The sequence below is a fragment of the Drosophila arizonae genome, unplaced genomic scaffold (assembly GCF_054131065.1).
Source record: "Drosophila arizonae isolate 15081-1271.41 unplaced genomic scaffold, UAZ_ARI_1.0 ARI_Backbone_148, whole genome shotgun sequence".
Taxonomy (NCBI): Eukaryota; Metazoa; Arthropoda; class Insecta; order Diptera; family Drosophilidae; genus Drosophila; species Drosophila arizonae.
Window position 1 is genome coordinate 28,112 of NW_028315224.1, and position 19,679 is coordinate 47,790.

The window sequence follows — 19,679 nt, forward strand, 5'->3', positions numbered from 1 at the left end:
ATAGTGACGCCAGCACTATTATTGCGTGTGGCGGTGCTAGTGGTGAAACCGCCAACTGCTGGGTGGCTGTGTAGCTTGTTGATTAGTGGCAGTATGTCATCCATTTGGGGCAAGAATATTGCCGGTATTCTTATTGGCTGTTGTTGTTGTTGTTGTTGTTGTTGCTGTTGCTGTTGCTTGGGAGCAGAGGCAGTTGTGTGGGCATGCGTTTGTTGCTGCATTTGGTCGCCAGTTTTTTGAGGCAGCCCGAAAGGCTGCAATACTTTTTCGATTTGATTGGCACGCCTCTCAACTGGCTGCATCTCATCATTGTGAGTGAGAGCAAGGTCGAGAGACGATATGTTTTCTTGTTGTTGTTGCTGCTGCTCCCCATTGTTACACAGCTGCGCCTGTGGCTGTGTTTGTGGCTGTTTTTGCGGCGGCTGGATTGCGTGATTGGTTTCCAGCTCCCGCCTGAAAGGCTGCAACGCATTTTGAACAGCCCTAGAGCGTTTTGCCAGCTGATGCTGGTGCTGTTGCTCTAGTTGTTGTTGTTGTTGCTGCATCTTCTGCTGCTGCCGCACCTCTTGGTGCAGTTTAGTGGCGAATGCACTCTTGAATTTGGGCGTTTCCAAGGGTAGTGAAACACCCTCGTCGCCATCGTCAGGCACCATTTCGGCGCAGCGCCTCTTCAAAGGCGATTGCCATTTAGCATTAATTTTTGAATTTAATAGTTTATTTATTTCTGTTGGTATATGAGAATGTAGTGGCAGCGGCAGTTCGTGGGGCAACAGTGGTGGCACACTGGTGAGCCACCTTTTAACGTTGTGTGCATTTTCACTGTTCGTTTTCGTTTTCTGTTTGTGTTCGTGTTCGTGTTGGTGTTGGTGTTGGTGTTGTGCGCTTGCTGGCTGAGCGCTAGTCGTTTTGCAGCTTCTGCTGCAGTTGTCATTTTCGTCAGTCTTGTCACTCGTGTGAATGTGTGTGTGTATTTGAGAGAGCGTGCTCGTTTGCTTTTTTGTCAGAGCAGTGTCGTCCGTGTTTTCCGTGTTTGCCGTGTTTGCCGTGTTTTGCGCCACTGTGTTGTTGTTGTTTTTTCTATTTATATATTGGCCGCCGTCGTCGTCGGCGTTCGTCATGTCATTGGTGCTTTTTACTCGTGTGTGTGTGATTGTGTTTGTGTGCGCTTGCATGGGGTTGTGTGTCAAGGTGTTTGTAGCATTATTGGCGGCAAGTGGTTTAGAGTGCGCATCAGTGTGAATGTGAGAGTGAGCGTGAGCGTGAGTGTGCGCAACTGCTTTTGCTGCAGCCTGTGTATCCGTGTGTGTGTGCGTGTGCGTTCCCATTAGCGCGCGCACACTATTCACAATGGTTGCGCTCTCACTTTCACTTTCACTCGATTCCAGCACAGGGATGCCATGATGCATTAGTGTGTGTGCATTTATTGGCGCTTTTTTTGTTTTAGCGTCGCTAGTAGGGGTCGAAGTACAAGTGTACTCACCTCTAGCAATCTTGTCCACTTGGGTGAATATGTCTGAGATAATCTCAGGCGGCACCTCCTTATCCAGAGTGCGCCCCTCCATGGCTGGAATAATATCGGCGGTGTCGCACCAGCGACGAAATAGCTCCCGTGTGGTCTCCGACTCATCTGAGGAATCCATCATCGTCGCCATTTTCGGTTGCTGCTTTTTCCACTTGTCGAGTTTAGTTTCTGTTTTTCCTTTTTGTTTTTTCCACTTATTTGTTTGTTTTAATTTTTATAAATTATTTATTTTAATTTATTTTATTTTATTTAAATTTATTTTTTTTTTTATAAATAAATTTATTTAATAATTTATTTATCGTCACTTTATTTGTTTTTTTTTTTTTTTTTTTTTTTTTTTTATTTGCAGCACCCTTTTAAAGAAAAAAGTCACTTTTGCTTTATTTGAATTTAATTTATTTGCTTTAACTTTTTTTTTTTTTTTTTCTATATGTACAAGTGTTAAATATTGCACAGAGGGCTTTTCGCGGCGCGCGCACACCGGCAGCGAGGCGGACAGAACGGCAAGTCTGCGCACTCGAACAGTCAGCAGTGGAGTATGCGCCAGCCAATTGCCTGCCGTGAAGCGGCAGTTACAAAATCTCTCTCTCGGAATTCTCTTATAATTAATTCAAGTCATTACTTTCACGAAGCAACATATTTGAATTTAAATTACTGCGTTTATCGCACTTTGTTATCGATGTTGCTTGGCCCGATATACTATATCGGATGCCCTAGTTGCCTACAGTTTTCTAGTATATATTTTTTCAGCATTTTTTTAGCGTATTGGCCTATCCGACAATGGTCACACGCAGGCGCCATGCAGAAATGAGAAATGTGAAATCAAATGAATACGAAACAAGACAAGACTGCAAGACTTAACAGCTAACATAAATTCAATTTACATAGATTATTTACTAATTCTCATTTTTTTTTTTTTCCTTCTCTTATCAGGTAATCACTGGAATCCATGAGAGTCCAATTGGGATGGGTCATCGGGCTGCAGTTCTCATCTGCAGATCGTCGTCAAGTAGAGCAAGGGAGAGGAGGGAAGAACAGCCAGTCCAGCTGTCTGACCGCCTCCCGTCTGTGGCGCCGTCCAGTTGTTGCAGAGGGCATGGGTGAGTACAGCATATGCATTAGCTTGCATGCGCATAACTACTCACACATTTATACATATCAAGTATGTACATTTGTGTGGATTGCAGTGTAGAAGAAATAGAAATATTTCATTAGTGGTGCAATAATAAAATGACATTATTTTGCTTTGTTGTGTTTGTTTGTTTTTGTTTTTGTTTTTCTTTTTTTTGCTTAATTTATTTTATTATATTTTTTTTTTATTAGTATTTGCATTTTCTTTTTTTTTTCTCTCTCTTCTCTTCTTATTTTCTTTATTTTATTTTATTTATTTTTTCAACATTATTGATTTGCTGTTTTTATTTTTATTTTTATTTATTTATTTTTTTTCTCTCTAATTTTTTGTTTTTTTTTCTTGTTTCAGGGTCGTTAATTGGTAGTCTTCTGTGGATGCTTGGCCGTTTTGAAGATAAGTGCATTTTGTGTTGTTTTCTGTTATTTGTTGTTTAAATTTGTTAATTTGTGAGTTCTTTTTATTTTTTTTTCATTGCAGGTCAGCTTATTGGCATCTCCAGGGGCAGATAGATGCGTCGTTGATCATCGTCGTCGTATTTTTGGCCGTATTGCAGGTAAGTGTATATTTTAACATTTTGCTAGTGTTAAAATTGTTATTAATTAGATGATTTTTTTAATTTTTCTCGTTGCAGGTAAGCTTATTAACATCTCTAGGGACAGTTAGAAGCGTCGTTGATCATCGTCGTCGAGTTTTGGCCGTTTTGCAGGTAAGTGTATATTTTGAATTTTGCTAGCTTTATATTAGTTATTAATTAGATGATTTTTTTTAAATTTTTCTCGTTGCAGGTAAGCTTATTAACATCTCTAGGGACAGTTAGAAGCGTCGTTGATCATCGTCGTCGAGTTTTTGGCCGTTTTGCAGGTAAGTGTATATTTTGAATTTTGCTAGCTATATATTAGTTATTAATTAGATGATTTTTTTTTAATTTTTCTCGTTGCAGGTAAGCTTATTAAAATCTCTAGGGACAGTTAGAAGCGTCGTTGATCATCGTCGTCGAGTTTTTGGCCGTTTTGCAGGTAAGTGTATATTTTGAATTTTGCTAGCTATATATTAGTTATTAATTAGATGATTTTTTTAATTTTTCTCGTTGCAGGTAAGCTTATTAACATCTCTAGGGACAGTTAGAAGCGTCGTTGATCATCGTCGTCGAGTTTTTGGCCGTTTTGCAGGTAAGTGTATATTTTGAATTTCGCTAGCTATATATTAGTTATTAATTAGATGATTTTTTTTTAATTTTTCTCGTTGCAGGTAAGCTCATTAACATCTTTAGGGACAGTTAGAAGCATCGGTGATCATCGTCGTCGAGTTTTTGGCCGTTTTGCAGGTAAGTGTATAGTTTAACTTTTTGCTAGCTATAGATTAGTTATTAATTAGATGATTTTTTTAATTTTTCTCGTTGCAGGTAAGCTTATTAACATCTCTAGGGACGGTTAGAAGCGTCGTTGACCATCGTCGTCGAGATTTTGGCCGTTTTGCAGGTAAGTGTATATTTTGAATTTTGCTAGCTATATATTAGTTATTAATTAGATGATTTTTTTAAATTTTTCTCGTTGCAGGTAAGCTTATTAACATCTCTAGGGACGGTTAGAAGCGTCGTTGACCATCGTCGTCGAGATTTTGGCCGTTTTGCAGGTAAGTGTATATTTTGAATTTTGCTAGCTATATATTAGTTATTAATTAGATGATTTTTTTAATTTTTCTCGTTGCAGGTAAGCTTATTAACATCTCTAGGGACGGTTAGAAGCGTCGTTGACCATCGTCGTCGAGATTTTGGCCGTTTTGCAGGTAAGTGTATATTTTGAATTTTGCTAGCTATATATTAGTTATTAATTAGATGATTTTTTTTAATTTTTCTCGTTGCAGGTAAGCTTATTAACATCTCTAGGGACGGTTAGAAGCGTCGTTGATCATCGTCGTCGAGTTTTTGGCCGTTTTGCAGGTAAGTGTATATTTTGAATTTTGCTAGCTATATATTAGTTATTAATTAGATGATTTTTTTTAATTTTTCTCGTTGCAGGTAAGCTTATTAACATCTCTAGGGACAGTTAGAAGCGTCGTTGATCATCGTCGTCGTATTTTTGGCCGTTTTGCAGGTAAGCGTATATTTTGACTTTTTTCTAGCTATATATTAGTTATTAATTAGATGATTTTTTTTAATTTTTCTCGTTGCAGGTAAGTTTAGTGGGATCACAGAGGTTGTTGTAAGCTACCTAGTACATTGCTACGCTCGTTGGCGTAGTTGTACTAGTAGTTGTGGAGCTGGTACGCCAGCTTGATGACGTCATCGCTGTGACCGCCTCGCACTCGTCGCTGAGGTCCATCAGCTCTCGGAGGTCGACCTCGTCGCGTCTTGGAGTCCTCCGCTGCATTGGCTCACCTGCATCCATGACTTGTGTTTGTTTGTTTGTATTCAATAAAGTGAAAACTATAGTCATAATTTGTTCAATTTGTTTCTCCAGCCTCTCGAACATGGCCTTGTTTTGTTCAAGTAGCTTTTCTAGGCTACTTGACTTGACTTGCTCGTCCTTTAGCTGTTGTTGCAGCCTAGCCAAGTGCCTTGCTGCTGGATTACGTCCATTGGATATGGTTGTTGTAGTTGTTGGCCGTTTCTCATTGTTGTTTAATGAGTTTCTCTGTGTGTTAGTGGTGCGTTTGGTGGGCTTTGTAATTGGTGTTTGGGGTTGCTGTTGTTGATGTTGTCGTCGCGTCTGTCTTTGTCGTTGTTGTAGTTGTTGTTGTTGTTGTTGTTGTTGTTGTTGTTGTTGTTGTTGTTGTTGTTGTTGCTGGTTTTGCTGTTGGTGTTGTGGCAGTGGCTTTGTTGTTTTATATGATCCACGCACCACGCTGCTGTATGTCAGCTTGCGCTTTGTGCCTGGATTTAGTGGCGTCTCTTTTGTGCGTTGTTGTTTTTGTCGCAAATGATGTTGCTGCTGTTGTAGCTTTGGTTGCTGCTGCCGCTGCTTAGTCTGTGGTCGATCATGGCGCTGTTGTTGGTGTTGCTGTTGTTGTTGTTGCTGCAACTTGTTTGTAGGTAGGTACTTTACAGCTAATAGCCTATTTCGTGCTTCTTTGTATTTAGGGCAGCCTTTATAGCAGCATACATGTGCACCTCCACAGTTGAAGCACTTTGCGGGTGCATCTCGTGCTTTGGTGCACTCAGTGGATGCATGAGAGCCGGCACACTTCATGCATCTGTATGGGCGTCGACAGTAGTTCTTAGTGTGCCCGAACGCCTGGCATCGATGACACTGGGCCGGATCGATGGCCTTTGCCTGCCTCTCAACTAGCACCTGTTGATTGCTGATCGTATCGAGTTCACATATATTGAGATGGCTGCCATCGGGCATTGGCTGCAGCTCAACCTCAAAGACGTTTAGTGGCATGCCGGTGAACCGATGCCTCATGGCACGTATGAATCGTACCACGTAGCCCAGCTCCGACAGTTTGACCCTCAGCCAGTCACAGGGTGTCGAGTGGTGTAGTTTTTTGATTACCACTCGATATCCTTTCTGATGGCGTGACTGGTGGGTGTACATCTGTACGTTCTCAGCAGTCAGGAAATCTACAATGGCTCTGTGTGTGTCCATATCATCGCTGTAGATAGTGACGCCAGCACTATTATTGCGTGTGGCGGTGCTAGTGGTGAAACCGCCAACTGCTGGGTGGCTGTGTAGCTTGTTGATTAGTGGCAGTATGTCATCCATTTGGGGCAAGAATATTGCCGGTATTCTTATTGGCTGTTGTTGTTGTTGTTGTTGTTGTTGCTGTTGCTGTTGCTTGGGAGCAGAGGCAGTTGTGTGGGCATGCGTTTGTTGCTGCATTTGGTCGCCAGTTTTTTGAGGCAGCCCGAAAGGCTGCAATACTTTTTCGATTTGATTGGCACGCCTCTCAACTGGCTGCATCTCATCATTGTGAGTGAGAGCAAGGTCGAGAGACGATATGTTTTCTTGTTGTTGTTGCTGCTGCTCCCCATTGTTACACAGCTGCGCCTGTGGCTGTGTTTGTGGCTGTTTTTGCGGCGGCTGGATTGCGTGATTGGTTTCCAGCTCCCGCCTGAAAGGCTGCAACGCATTTTGAACAGCCCTAGAGCGTTTTGCCAGCTGATGCTGGTGCTGTTGCTCTAGTTGTTGTTGTTGTTGCTGCATCTTCTGCTGCTGCCGCACCTCTTGGTGCAGTTTAGTGGCGAATGCACTCTTGAATTTGGGCGTTTCCAAGGGTAGTGAAACACCCTCGTCGCCATCGTCAGGCACCATTTCGGCGCAGCGCCTCTTCAAAGGCGATTGCCATTTAGCATTAATTTTTGAATTTAATAGTTTATTTATTTCTGTTGGTATATGAGAATGTAGTGGCAGCGGCAGTTCGTGGGGCAACAGTGGTGGCACACTGGTGAGCCACCTTTTAACGTTGTGTGCATTTTCACTGTTCGTTTTCGTTTTCTGTTTGTGTTCGTGTTCGTGTTGGTGTTGGTGTTGGTGTTGTGCGCTTGCTGGCTGAGCGCTAGTCGTTTTGCAGCTTCTGCTGCAGTTGTCATTTTCGTCAGTCTTGTCACTCGTGTGAATGTGTGTGTGTATTTGAGAGAGCGTGCTCGTTTGCTTTTTTGTCAGAGCAGTGTCGTCCGTGTTTTCCGTGTTTGCCGTGTTTGCCGTGTTTTGCGCCACTGTGTTGTTGTTGTTTTTTCTATTTATATATTGGCCGCCGTCGTCGTCGGCGTTCGTCATGTCATTGGTGCTTTTTACTCGTGTGTGTGTGATTGTGTTTGTGTGCGCTTGCATGGGATTGTGTGTCAAGGTGTTTGTAGCATTATTGGCGGCAAGTGGTTTAGAGTGCGCATCAGTGTGAATGTGAGAGTGAGCGTGAGCGTGAGTGTGCGCAACTGCTTTTGCTGCAGCCTGTGTATCCGTGTGTGTGTGCGTGTGCGTTCCCATTAGCGCGCGCACACTATTCACAATGGTTGCGCTCTCACTTTCACTTTCACTCGATTCCAGCACAGGGATGCCATGATGCATTAGTGTGTGTGCATTTATTGGCGCTTTTTTTGTTTTAGCGTCGCTAGTAGGGGTCGAAGTACAAGTGTACTCACCTCTAGCAATCTTGTCCACTTGGGTGAATATGTCTGAGATAATCTCAGGCGGCACCTCCTTATCCAGAGTGCGCCCCTCCATGGCTGGAATAATATCGGCGGTGTCGCACCAGCGACGAAATAGCTCCCGTGTGGTCTCCGACTCATCTGAGGAATCCATCATCGTCGCCATTTTCGGTTGCTGCTTTTTCCACTTGTCGAGTTTAGTTTCTGTTTTTCCTTTTTGTTTTTTGCAATTGTTTGTTTGTTTTAATTTTTATAAATTATTTATTTTAATTTATTTTATTTTATTTAAATTTTTTTTTTTTTTTTTTATAAATAAATTTATTTAATAATTTATTTATCGTCACTTTATTTGTTTTTTTTTTTTTTTTTTTTTTTTTTTTATTTGCAGCACCCTTTTAAAGAAAAAAGTCACTTTTGCTTTATTTGAATTTAATTTATTTGCTTTAACTTTTTTTATACCCTGAACCCATTGAAAATGGGAAATCAGGGTATAATGGTTTTGTGAAAAAGTATGTAACGGGCAGAAGGAGGCGTGGCAGACCCCACAAAGTATATATATTCTTGATCAGCGTGACGAGCTGAGTCGATATAGCCCTGTCCGTCTGTCCGTCCGTCCGTCCGTCCGTCCGTCCGTCCGTCCGTCCGTCCGTCCGTCCGTCCGTCCGTCCGTCCGTCCGTCCGTCCGTATGAGTGCGTCGATCTCAGAAGTTATAAGAGCTAGAGAGCTGAAATTTGGCATGCATACTCGTGTGTACCATACGCAGTACGAGTTTGCTTTATTTTTTCGATAAATCGTCCGATAACTTTTTTATCGAGAATAATCGAAAAATTGATTTTGTTTTTTTAGCCTAACTTGAGCATTTTTAGACCTGGAGTCTTCAAATTTGTGTTGTATATAAAGTTAATCGATACAAAGATTTTGTAATTTACAGATTTTGGATACCACGCCCCCTTCTCCCCCAATTTATAAAAAACGCATTTCAAGTACTAGAGACTTGTGCTTTGGAATGTACATAGATTTGAACATTATGATTACGTTCTGAAAGTTTCATTAAGATTGTAGGCCTACAAAAGAAATTATTCAACAAATAAATTCTCATAATATTGCCCACATTGCAACGCAGCCCAAGCGCAGTCGCTGCTTGCTGCGCAGTTAGCAGAGCGCAGGCTTATGCGTGCGTGTGGATGCATGTGTATGTATGTGTGCATAAAAGAAGTGCATAATGATTAGAATATCAGATTAGAGGGTTCAGGGTATCTCCTAGTCGAGCAGTCTCGACTAGAGCTTTCTTACTTGTTTTTTTTTTTTTTTTTTTTTTTTTTTTTCTATATGTACAAGTGTTAAATATTGCACAGAGGGCTTTTCGCGGCGCGCGCACACCGGCAGCGAGGCGGACAGAACGGCAAGTCTGCGCACTCGAACAGTCAGCAGTGGAGTATGCGCCAGCCAATTGCCTGCCGTGAAGCGGCAGTTACAAAATCTCTCTCTCGGAATTCTCTTATAATTAATTCAAGTCATTACTTTCACGAAGCAACATATTTGAATTTAAATTACTGCGTTTATCGCACTTTGTTATCGATGTTGCTTGGCCCGATATACTATATCGGATGCCCTAGTTGCCTACAGTTTTCTAGTATATATTTTTTCAGCATTTTTTTAGCGTATTGGCCTATCCGACAATGGTCACACGCAGGCGCCATGCAGAAATGAGAAATGTGAAATCAAATGAATACGAAACAAGACAAGACTGCAAGACTTAACAGCTAACATAAATTCAATTTACATAGATTATTTACTAATTCTCATTTTTTTTTTTTCCTTCTCTTATCAGGTAATCACTGGAATCCATGAGAGTCCAATTGGGATGGGTCATCGGGCTGCAGTTCTCATCTGCAGATCGTCGTCAAGTAGAGCAAGGGAGAGGAGGGAAGAACAGCCAGTCCAGCTGTCTGACCGCCTCCCGTCTGTGGCGCCGTCCAGTTGTTGCAGAGGGCATGGGTGAGTACAGCATATGCATTAGCTTGCATGCGCATAACTACTCACACATTTATACATATCAAGTATGTACATTTGTGTGGATTGCAGTGTAGAAGAAATAGAAATATTTCATTAGTGGTGCAATAATAAAATGACATTATTTTGCTTTGTTGTGTTTGTTTGTTTTTGTTTTTGTTTTTCTTTTTTTTGCTTAATTTATTTTATTATATTTTTTTTTATTAGTATTTGCATTTTCTTTTTTTTTTCTCTCTCTTCTCTTCTTATTTTCTTTATTTTATTTTATTTATTTTTTCAACATTATTGATTTGCTGTTTTTATTTTTATTTTTATTTATTTATTTTTTTTTTTCTCTAATTTTTTGTTTTTTTTTTTCTTGTTTCAGGGTCGTTAATTGGTAGTCTTCTGTGGATGCTTGGCCGTTTTGAAGATAAGTGCATTTTGTGTTGTTTTCTGTTATTTGTTGTTTAAATTTGTTAATTTGTGAGTTCTTTTTATTTTTTTTTCATTGCAGGTCAGCTTATTGGCATCTCCAGGGGCAGATAGATGCGTCGTTGATCATCGTCGTCGTATTTTTGGCCGTATTGCAGGTAAGTGTATATTTTAACATTTTGCTAGTGTTAAAATTGTTATTAATTAGATGATTTTTTTTAATTTTTCTCGTTGCAGGTAAGCTTATTAACATCTCTAGGGACAGTTAGAAGCGTCGTTGATCATCGTCGTCGAGTTTTGGCCGTTTTGCAGGTAAGTGTATATTTTGAATTTTGCTAGCTATATATTAGTTATTAATTAGATGATTTTTTTAAATTTTTCTCGTTGCAGGTAAGCTTATTAACATCTCTAGGGACAGTTAGAAGCGTCGTTGATCATCGTCGTCGAGTTTTTGGCCGTTTTGCAGGTAAGTGTATATTTTGAATTTTGCTAGCTATATATTAGTTATTAATTAGATGATTTTTTTTTTTAATTTTTCTCGTTGCAGGTAAGCTTATTAAAATCTCTAGGGACAGTTAGAAGCGTCGTTGATCATCGTCGTCGAGTTTTTGGCCGTTTTGCAGGTAAGTGTATATTTTAACATTTTGCTAGTGTTAAAATTGTTATTAATTAGATGATTTTTTTAATTTTTCTCGTTGCAGGTAAGCTTATTAACATCTCTAGGGACAGTTAGAAGCGTCGTTGATCATCGTCGTCGAGTTTTGGCCGTTTTGCAGGTAAGTGTATATTTTGAATTTTGCTAGCTATATATTAGTTATTAATTAGATGATTTTTTTTAATTTTTCTCGTTGCAGGTAAGCTCATTAACATCTTTAGGGACAGTTAGAAGCATCGGTGATCATCGTCGTCGAGTTTTTGGCCGTTTTGCAGGTAAGTGTATAGTTTAACTTTTTGCTAGCTATAGATTAGTTATTAATTAGATGATTTTTTTAATTTTTCTCGTTGCAGGTAAGCTTATTAACATCTCTAGGGACGGTTAGAAGCGTCGTTGACCATCGTCGTCGAGATTTTGGCCGTTTTGCAGGTAAGTGTATATTTTGAATTTTGCTAGCTATATATTAGTTATTAATTAGATGATTTTTTTTAATTTTTCTCGTTGCAGGTAAGCTTATTAACATCTCTAGGGACAGTTAGAAGCGTCGTTGACCATCGTCGTCGAGATTTTGGCCGTTTTGCAGGTAAGTGTATATTTTGAATTTTGCTAGCTATATATTAGTTATTAATTAGATGATTTTTTTTAATTTTTCTCGTTGCAGGTAAGCTTATTAACATCTCTAGGGACAGTTAGAAGCGTCGTTGATCATCGTCGTCGAGTTTTTGGCCGTTTTGCAGGTAAGTGTATATTTTGACTTTTTTCTAGTTTTAATATTGTTATTAATTAGATGATTTTTTTAATTTTTCTCGTTGCAGGTAAGCTTATTAACATCTCTAGGGACAGTTAGAAGCGTCGTTGATCATCGTCGTCGTATTTTTGGCCGTTTTGCAGGTAAGCGTATATTTTGACTTTTTTCTAGCTATATATTAGTTATTAATTAGATGATTTTTTTTAATTTTTCTCGTTGCAGGTAAGTTTAGTGGGATCACAGAGGTTGTTGTAAGCTACCTAGTACATTGCTACGCTCGTTGGCGTAGTTGTACTAGTAGTTGTGGAGCTGGTACGCCAGCTTGATGACGTCATCGCTGTGACCGCCTCGCACTCGTCGCTGAGGTCCATCAGCTCTCGGAGGTCGACCTCGTCGCGTCTTGGAGTCCTCCGCTGCATTGGCTCACCTGCATCCATGACTTGTGTTTGTTTGTTTGTATTCAATAAAGTGAAAACTATAGTCATAATTTGTTCAATTTGTTTCTCCAGCCTCTCGAACATGGCCTTGTTTTGTTCAAGTAGCTTTTCTAGGCTACTTGACTTGACTTGCTCGTCCTTTAGCTGTTGTTGCAGCCTAGCCAAGTGCCTTGCTGCTGGATTACGTCCATTGGATATGGTTGTTGTAGTTGTTGGCCGTTTCTCATTGTTGTTTAATGAGTTTCTCTGTGTGTTAGTGGTGCGTTTGGTGGGCTTTGTAATTGGTGTTTGGGGTTGCTGTTGTTGATGTTGTCGTCGCGTCTGTCTTTGTCGTTGTTGTAGTTGTTGTTGTTGTTGTTGTTGTTGTTGTTGTTGTTGCTGGTTTTGCTGTTGGTGTTGTGGCAGTGGCTTTGTTGTTTTATATGATCCACGCACCACGCTGCTGTATGTCAGCTTGCGCTTTGTGCCTGGATTTAGTGGCGTCTCTTTTGTGCGTTGTTGTTTTTGTCGCAAATGATGTTGCTGCTGTTGTAGCTTTGGTTGCTGCTGCCGCTGCTTAGTCTGTGGTCGATCATGGCGCTGTTGTTGGTGTTGCTGTTGTTGTTGTTGTTGTTGCTGCAACTTGTTTGTAGGTAGGTACTTTACAGCTAATAGCCTATTTCGTGCTTCTTTGTATTTAGGGCAGCCTTTATAGCAGCATACATGTGCACCTCCACAGTTGAAGCACTTTGCGGGTGCATCTCGTGCTTTGGTGCACTCAGTGGATGCATGAGAGCCGGCACACTTCATGCATCTGTATGGGCGTCGACAGTAGTTCTTAGTGTGCCCGAACGCCTGGCATCGATGACACTGGGCCGGATCGATGGCCTTTGCCTGCCTCTCAACTAGCACCTGTTGATTGCTGATCGTATCGAGTTCACATATATTGAGATGGCTGCCATCGGGCATTGGCTGCAGCTCAACCTCAAAGACGTTTAGTGGCATGCCGGTGAACCGATGCCTCATGGCACGTATGAATCGTACCACGTAGCCCAGCTCCGACAGTTTGACCCTCAGCCAGTCACAGGGTGTCGAGTGGTGTAGTTTTTTGATTACCACTCGATATCCTTTCTGATGGCGTGACTGGTGGGTGTACATCTGTACGTTCTCAGCAGTCAGGAAATCTACAATGGCTCTGTGTGTGTCCATATCATCGCTGTAGATAGTGACGCCAGCACTATTATTGCGTGTGGCGGTGCTAGTGGTGAAACCGCCAACTGCTGGGTGGCTGTGTAGCTTGTTGATTAGTGGCAGTATGTCATCCATTTGGGGCAAGAATATTGCCGGTATTCTTATTGGCTGTTGTTGTTGTTGTTGTTGTTGTTGCTGTTGCTGTTGCTTGGGAGCAGAGGCAGTTGTGTGGGCATGCGTTTGTTGCTGCATTTGGTCGCCAGTTTTTTGAGGCAGCCCGAAAGGCTGCAATACTTTTTCGATTTGATTGGCACGCCTCTCAACTGGCTGCATCTCATCATTGTGAGTGAGAGCAAGGTCGAGAGACGATATGTTTTCTTGTTGTTGTTGCTGCTGCTCCCCATTGTTACACAGCTGCGCCTGTGGCTGTGTTTGTGGCTGTTTTTGCGGCGGCTGGATTGCGTGATTGGTTTCCAGCTCCCGCCTGAAAGGCTGCAACGCATTTTGAACAGCCCTAGAGCGTTTTGCCAGCTGATGCTGGTGCTGTTGCTCTAGTTGTTGTTGTTGTTGCTGCATCTTCTGCTGCTGCCGCACCTCTTGGTGCAGTTTAGTGGCGAATGCACTCTTGAATTTGGGCGTTTCCAAGGGTAGTGAAACACCCTCGTCGCCATCGTCAGGCACCATTTCGGCGCAGCGCCTCTTCAAAGGCGATTGCCATTTAGCATTAATTTTTGAATTTAATAGTTTATTTATTTCTGTTGGTATATGAGAATGTAGTGGCAGCGGCAGTTCGTGGGGCAACAGTGGTGGCACACTGGTGAGCCACCTTTTAACGTTGTGTGCATTTTCACTGTTCGTTTTCGTTTTCTGTTTGTGTTCGTGTTCGTGTTGGTGTTGGTGTTGGTGTTGTGCGCTTGCTGGCTGAGCGCTAGTCGTTTTGCAGCTTCTGCTGCAGTTGTCATTTTCGTCAGTCTTGTCACTCGTGTGAATGTGTGTGTGTATTTGAGAGAGCGTGCTCGTTTGCTTTTTTGTCAGAGCAGTGTCGTCCGTGTTTTCCGTGTTTGCCGTGTTTGCCGTGTTTTGCGCCACTGTGTTGTTGTTGTTTTTTCTATTTATATATTGGCCGCCGTCGTCGTCGGCGTTCGTCATGTCATTGGTGCTTTTTACTCGTGTGTGTGTGATTGTGTTTGTGTGCGCTTGCATGGGGTTGTGTGTCAAGGTGTTTGTAGCATTATTGGCGGCAAGTGGTTTAGAGTGCGCATCAGTGTGAATGTGAGAGTGAGCGTGAGCGTGAGTGTGCGCAACTGCTTTTGCTGCAGCCTGTGTATCCGTGTGTGTGTGCGTGTGCGTTCCCATTAGCGCGCGCACACTATTCACAATGGTTGCGCTCTCACTTTCACATTCACTCGATTCCAGCACAGGGATGCCATGATGCATTAGTGTGTGTGCATTTATTGGCGCTTTTTTTGTTTTAGCGTCGCTAGTAGGGGTCGAAGTACAAGTGTACTCACCTCTAGCAATCTTGTCCACTTGGGTGAATATGTCTGAGATAATCTCAGGCGGCACCTCCTTATCCAGAGTGCGCCCCTCCATGGCTGGAATAATATCGGCGGTGTCGCACCAGCGACGAAATAGCTCCCGTGTGGTCTCCGACTCATCTGAGGAATCCATCATCGTCGCCATTTTCGGTTGCTGCTTTTTCCACTTGTCGAGTTTAGTTTCTGTTTTTCCTTTTTGTTTTTTCCACTTATTTGTTTGTTTTAATTTTTATAAATTATTTATTTTAATTTATTTTATTTTATTTAAATTTATTTTTTTTTTTTATAAATAAATTTATTTAATAATTTATTTATCGTCACTTTATTTGTTTTTTTTTTTTTTTTTTTTTTTTTTTTTTTTTTATTTGCAGCACCCTTTTAAAGAAAAAAGTCACTTTTGCTTTATTTGAATTTAATTTATTTGCTTTAACTTTTTTTTTTTTTTTTTCTATATGTACAAGTGTTAAATATTGCACAGAGGGCTTTTCGCGGCGCGCGCACACCGGCAGCGAGGCGGACAGAACGGCAAGTCTGCGCACTCGAACAGTCAGCAGTGGAGTATGCGCCAGCCAATTGCCTGCCGTGAAGCGGCAGTTACAAAATCTCTCTCTCGGAATTCTCTTATAATTAATTCAAGTCATTACTTTCACGAAGCAACATATTTGAATTTAAATTACTGCGTTTATCGCACTTTGTTATCGATGTTGCTTGGCCCGATATACTATATCGGATGCCCTAGTTGCCTACAGTTTTCTAGTATATATTTTTTCAGCATTTTTTTAGCGTATTGGCCTATCCGACAATGGTCACACGCAGGCGCCATGCAGAAATGAGAAATGTGAAATCAAATGAATACGAAACAAGACAAGACTGCAAGACTTAACAGCTAACATAAATTCAATTTACATAGATTATTTACTAATTCTCATTTTTTTTTTTCCTTCTCTTATCAGGTAATCACTGGAATCCATGAGAGTCCAATTGGGATGGGTCATCGGGCTGCAGTTCTCATCTGCAGATCGTCGTCAAGTAGAGCAAGGGAGAGGAGGGAAGAACAGCCAGTCCAGCTGTCTGACCGCCTCCCGTCTGTGGCGCCGTCCAGTTGTTGCAGAGGGCATGGGTGAGTACAGCATATGCATTAGCTTGCATGCGCATAACTACTCACACATTTATACATATCAAGTATGTACATTTGTGTGGATTGCAGTGTAGAAGAAATAGAAATATTTCATTAGTGGTGCAATAATAAAATGACATTATTTTGCTTTGTTGTGTTTGTTTGTTTTTGTTTTTGTTTTTCTTTTTTTTGCTTAATTTATTTTATTATATTTTTTTTTATTAGTATTTGCATTTTCTTTTTTTTTTCTCTCTCTTCTCTTCTTATTTTCTTTATTTTATTTTATTTATTTTTTCAACATTATTGATTTGCTGTTTTTATTTTTATTTTTATTTATTTATTTTTTTTTTTCTCTAATTTTTTGTTTTTTTTTCTTGTTTCAGGGTCGTTAATTGGTAGTCTTCTGTGGATGCTTGGCCGTTTTGAAGATAAGTGCATTTTGTGTTGTTTTCTGTTATTTGTTGTTTAAATTTGTTAATTTGTGAGTTCTTTTTATTTTTTTTTTCATTGCAGGTCAGCTTATTGGCATCTCCAGGGGCAGATAGATGCGTCGTTGATCATCGTCGTCGTATTTTTGGCCGTATTGCAGGTAAGTGTATATTTTAACATTTTGCTAGTGTTAAAATTGTTATTAATTAGATGATTTTTTTAATTTTTCTCGTTGCAGGTAAGCTTATTAACATCTCTAGGGACAGTTAGAAGCGTCGTTGATCATCGTCGTCGAGTTTTGGCCGTTTTGCAGGTAAGTGTATATTTTGAATTTTGCTAGCTTTATATTAGTTATTAATTAGATGATTTTTTTTAAATTTTTCTCGTTGCAGGTAAGCTTATTAACATCTCTAGGGACAGTTAGAAGCGTCGTTGATCATCGTCGTCGAGTTTTTGGCCGTTTTGCAGGTAAGTGTATATTTTGAATTTTGCTAGCTATATATTAGTTATTAATTAGATGATTTTTTTTTAAATTTTTCTCGTTGCAGGTAAGCTTATTAAAATCTCTAGGGACAGTTAGAAGCGTCGTTGATCATCGTCGTCGAGTTTTTGGCCGTTTTGCAGGTAAGTGTATATTTTGAATTTTGCTAGCTATATATTAGTTATTAATTAGATGATTTTTTTTTTTAATTTTTCTCGTTGCAGGTAAGCTTATTAACATCTCTAGGGACAGTTAGAAGCGTCGTTGATCATCGTCGTCGAGTTTTTGGCCGTTTTGCAGGTAAGTGTATATTTTGAATTTTGCTAGCTATATATTAGTTATTAAGTAGATGATTTTCTTTAATTTTTCTCGTTGCAGGTAAGCTTATTAACATCTCTAGGGACGGTTAGAAGCGTCGTTGATCATCGTCGTCGAGTTTTTGGCCGTTTTGCAGATAAGTGTATATTTTGAATTTTGCTAGCTATATATTAGTTATTAATTAGATGATTTTCTTTAATTTTTCTCGTTGCAGGTAAGCTTATTAACATCTCTAGGGACGGTTAGTAGCGTCGTTGATCATCGTCGTCGAGTTTTTGGCCGTTTTGCAGATAAGTGTATATTTTGAATTTTGCTAGCTATAGATTAGTTATTAATTAGATGATTTTTTTTTTTTAATTTTTCTCGTTGCAGGTAAGTTTAGTGGGATCACAGAGGTTGTTGTAAGCTACCTAGTACATTGCTACGCTCGTTGGCGTAGTTGTACTAGTAGTTGTGGAGCTGGTACGCCAGCTTGATGACGTCATCGCTGTGACCGCCTCGCACTCGTCGCTGAGGTCCATCAGCTCTCGGAGGTCGACCTCGTCGCGTCTTGGAGTCCTCCGCTGCATTGGCTCACCTGCATCCATGACTTGTGTTTGTTTGTTTGTATTCAATAAAGTGAAAACTATAGTCATAATTTGTTCAATTTGTTTCTCCAGCCTCTCGAACATGGCCTTGTTTTGTTCAAGTAGCTTTTCTAGACTACTTGACTTGGCTTGCTCGTCCTTTAGCTGTTGTTGCAGCCTAGCCAAGTGCTTTGCTGCTGGATTACGTCCATTGGATATGGTTGTTGTAGTTGTTGGCCGTTTCTCATTGTTGTTTAATGAGTTTCTCTGTGTGTTAGTGGTGCGTTTGGTGGGCTTTGTAATTGGTGTTTGGGGTTGCTGTTGTTGATGTTGTCGTCGCGTCTGTCTTTGTCGTTGTTGTAGTTGTTGTTGTTGTTGTTGTTGCTGGTTTTGCCGTTGGTGTTGTGGCAGTGGCTTTGTTGTTTTATATGATCCACGCACCACGCTGCTGTATGTCAGCTTGCGCTTTGTGCCTGGATTTAGTGGCGTCTCTTTTGTGCGTTGTTGTTTTTGTCGCAAATGATGTTGCTGCTGTTGTAGCTTTGGTTGCTGCTGCCGCTGCTTAGTCTGTGGTCGATCATGGCGCTGTTGTTGGTGTTGCTGTTGTTGTTGTTGTTGTTGTTGTTGTTGCTGCAACTTGTTTGTAGGTAGGTACCTTACAGCTAATAGCCTATTTCGTGCTTCTTTGTATTTAGGGCAGCCTTTATAGCAGCATACATGTGCACCTCCACAGTTGAAGCACTTTGCGGGTGCATCTCGTGCTTTGGTGCACTCAGTGGATGCATGAGAGCCGGCACACTTCATGCATCTGTATGGGCGTCGACAGTAGTTCTTAGTGTGCCCGAACGCCTGGCATCGATGACACTGGGCCGGATCGATGGCCTTTGCCTGCCTCTCAACTAGCACCTGTTGATTGCTGATCGTATCGAGTTCACATATATTGAGATGGCTGCCATCGGGCATTGGCTGCAGCTCAACCTCAAAGACGTTTAGTGGCATGCCGGTGAACCGATGCCTCATGGCACGTATGAATCGTACCACGTAGCCCAGCTCCGACAGTTTGACCCTCAGCCAGTCACAGGGTGTCGAGTGGTGTAGTTTTTTGATTACCACTCGATATCCTTTCTGATGGCGTGACTGGTGGGTGTACATCTGTACGTTCTCAGCAGTCAGGAAATCTACAATGGCTCTGTGTGTGTCCATATCATCGCTGTAGATAGTGACGCCAGCACTATTATTGCGTGTGGCGGTGCTAGTGGTGAAACCGCCAACTGCTGGGTGGCTGTGTAGCTTGTTGATTAGTGGCAGTATGTCATCCATTTGGGGCAAGAATATTGCCGGTATTCTTATTGGCTGTTGTTGTTGTTGTTGTTGTTGTTGCTGTTGCTGTTGCTTGGGAGCAGAGGCAGTTGTGTGGGCATGCGTTTGTTGCTGCATTTGGTCGCCAGTTTTTTGAGGCAGCCCGAAAGGCTGCAATACTTTTTCGATTTGATTGGCACGCCTCTCAACTGGCTGCATCTCATCATTGTGAGTGAGAGCAAGGTCGAGAGACGATATGTTTTCTTGTTGTTGTTGCTGCTGCTCCCCATTGTTACACAGCTGCGCCTGTGGCTGTGTTTGTGGCTGTTTTTGCGGCGGCTGGATTGCGTGATTGGTTTCCAGCTCCCGCCTGAAAGGCTGCAACGCATTTTGAACAGCCCTAGAGCGTTTTGCCAGCTGATGCTGGTGCTGTTGCTCTAGTTGTTGTTGTTGTTGCTGCATCTTCTGCTGCTGCCGCACCTCTTGGTGCAGTTTAGTGGCGAATGCACTCTTGAATTTGGGCGTTTCCAAGGGTAGTGAAACACCCTCGTCGCCATCGTCAGGCACCATTTCGGCGCAGCGCCTCTTCAAAGGCGATTGCCATTTAGCATTAATTTTTGAATTTAATAGTTTATTTATTTCTGTTGGTATATGAGAATGTAGTGGCAGCGGCAGTTCGTGGGGCAACAGTGGTGGCACACTGGTGAGCCACCTTTTAACGTTGTGTGCATTTTCACTGTTCGTTTTCGTTTT

General features: G+C 41.3%; 2 long non-coding RNA genes across 2 annotated transcripts; both read left to right on the plus strand.

Moving 5' to 3' along the window:
* The first annotated feature begins 9,609 nt into the window (after positions 1-9,609).
* LOC149267736 (uncharacterized) lies at positions 9,610-10,474 on the plus strand. Its single transcript, XR_016271491.1, has 3 exons — positions 9,610-9,739; positions 10,122-10,326; positions 10,406-10,474. It is a non-coding gene; the product is annotated as an uncharacterized LOC149267736 (long non-coding RNA).
* Positions 10,475-11,561: 1,087 nt separating this feature from the next.
* On the plus strand, positions 11,562-16,939 carry LOC149267737 (uncharacterized). Its single transcript, XR_016271490.1, has 3 exons — positions 11,562-11,714; positions 16,655-16,730; positions 16,811-16,939. It is a non-coding gene; the product is annotated as an uncharacterized LOC149267737 (long non-coding RNA).
* The last annotated feature ends 2,740 nt before the right edge of the window (positions 16,940-19,679 follow it).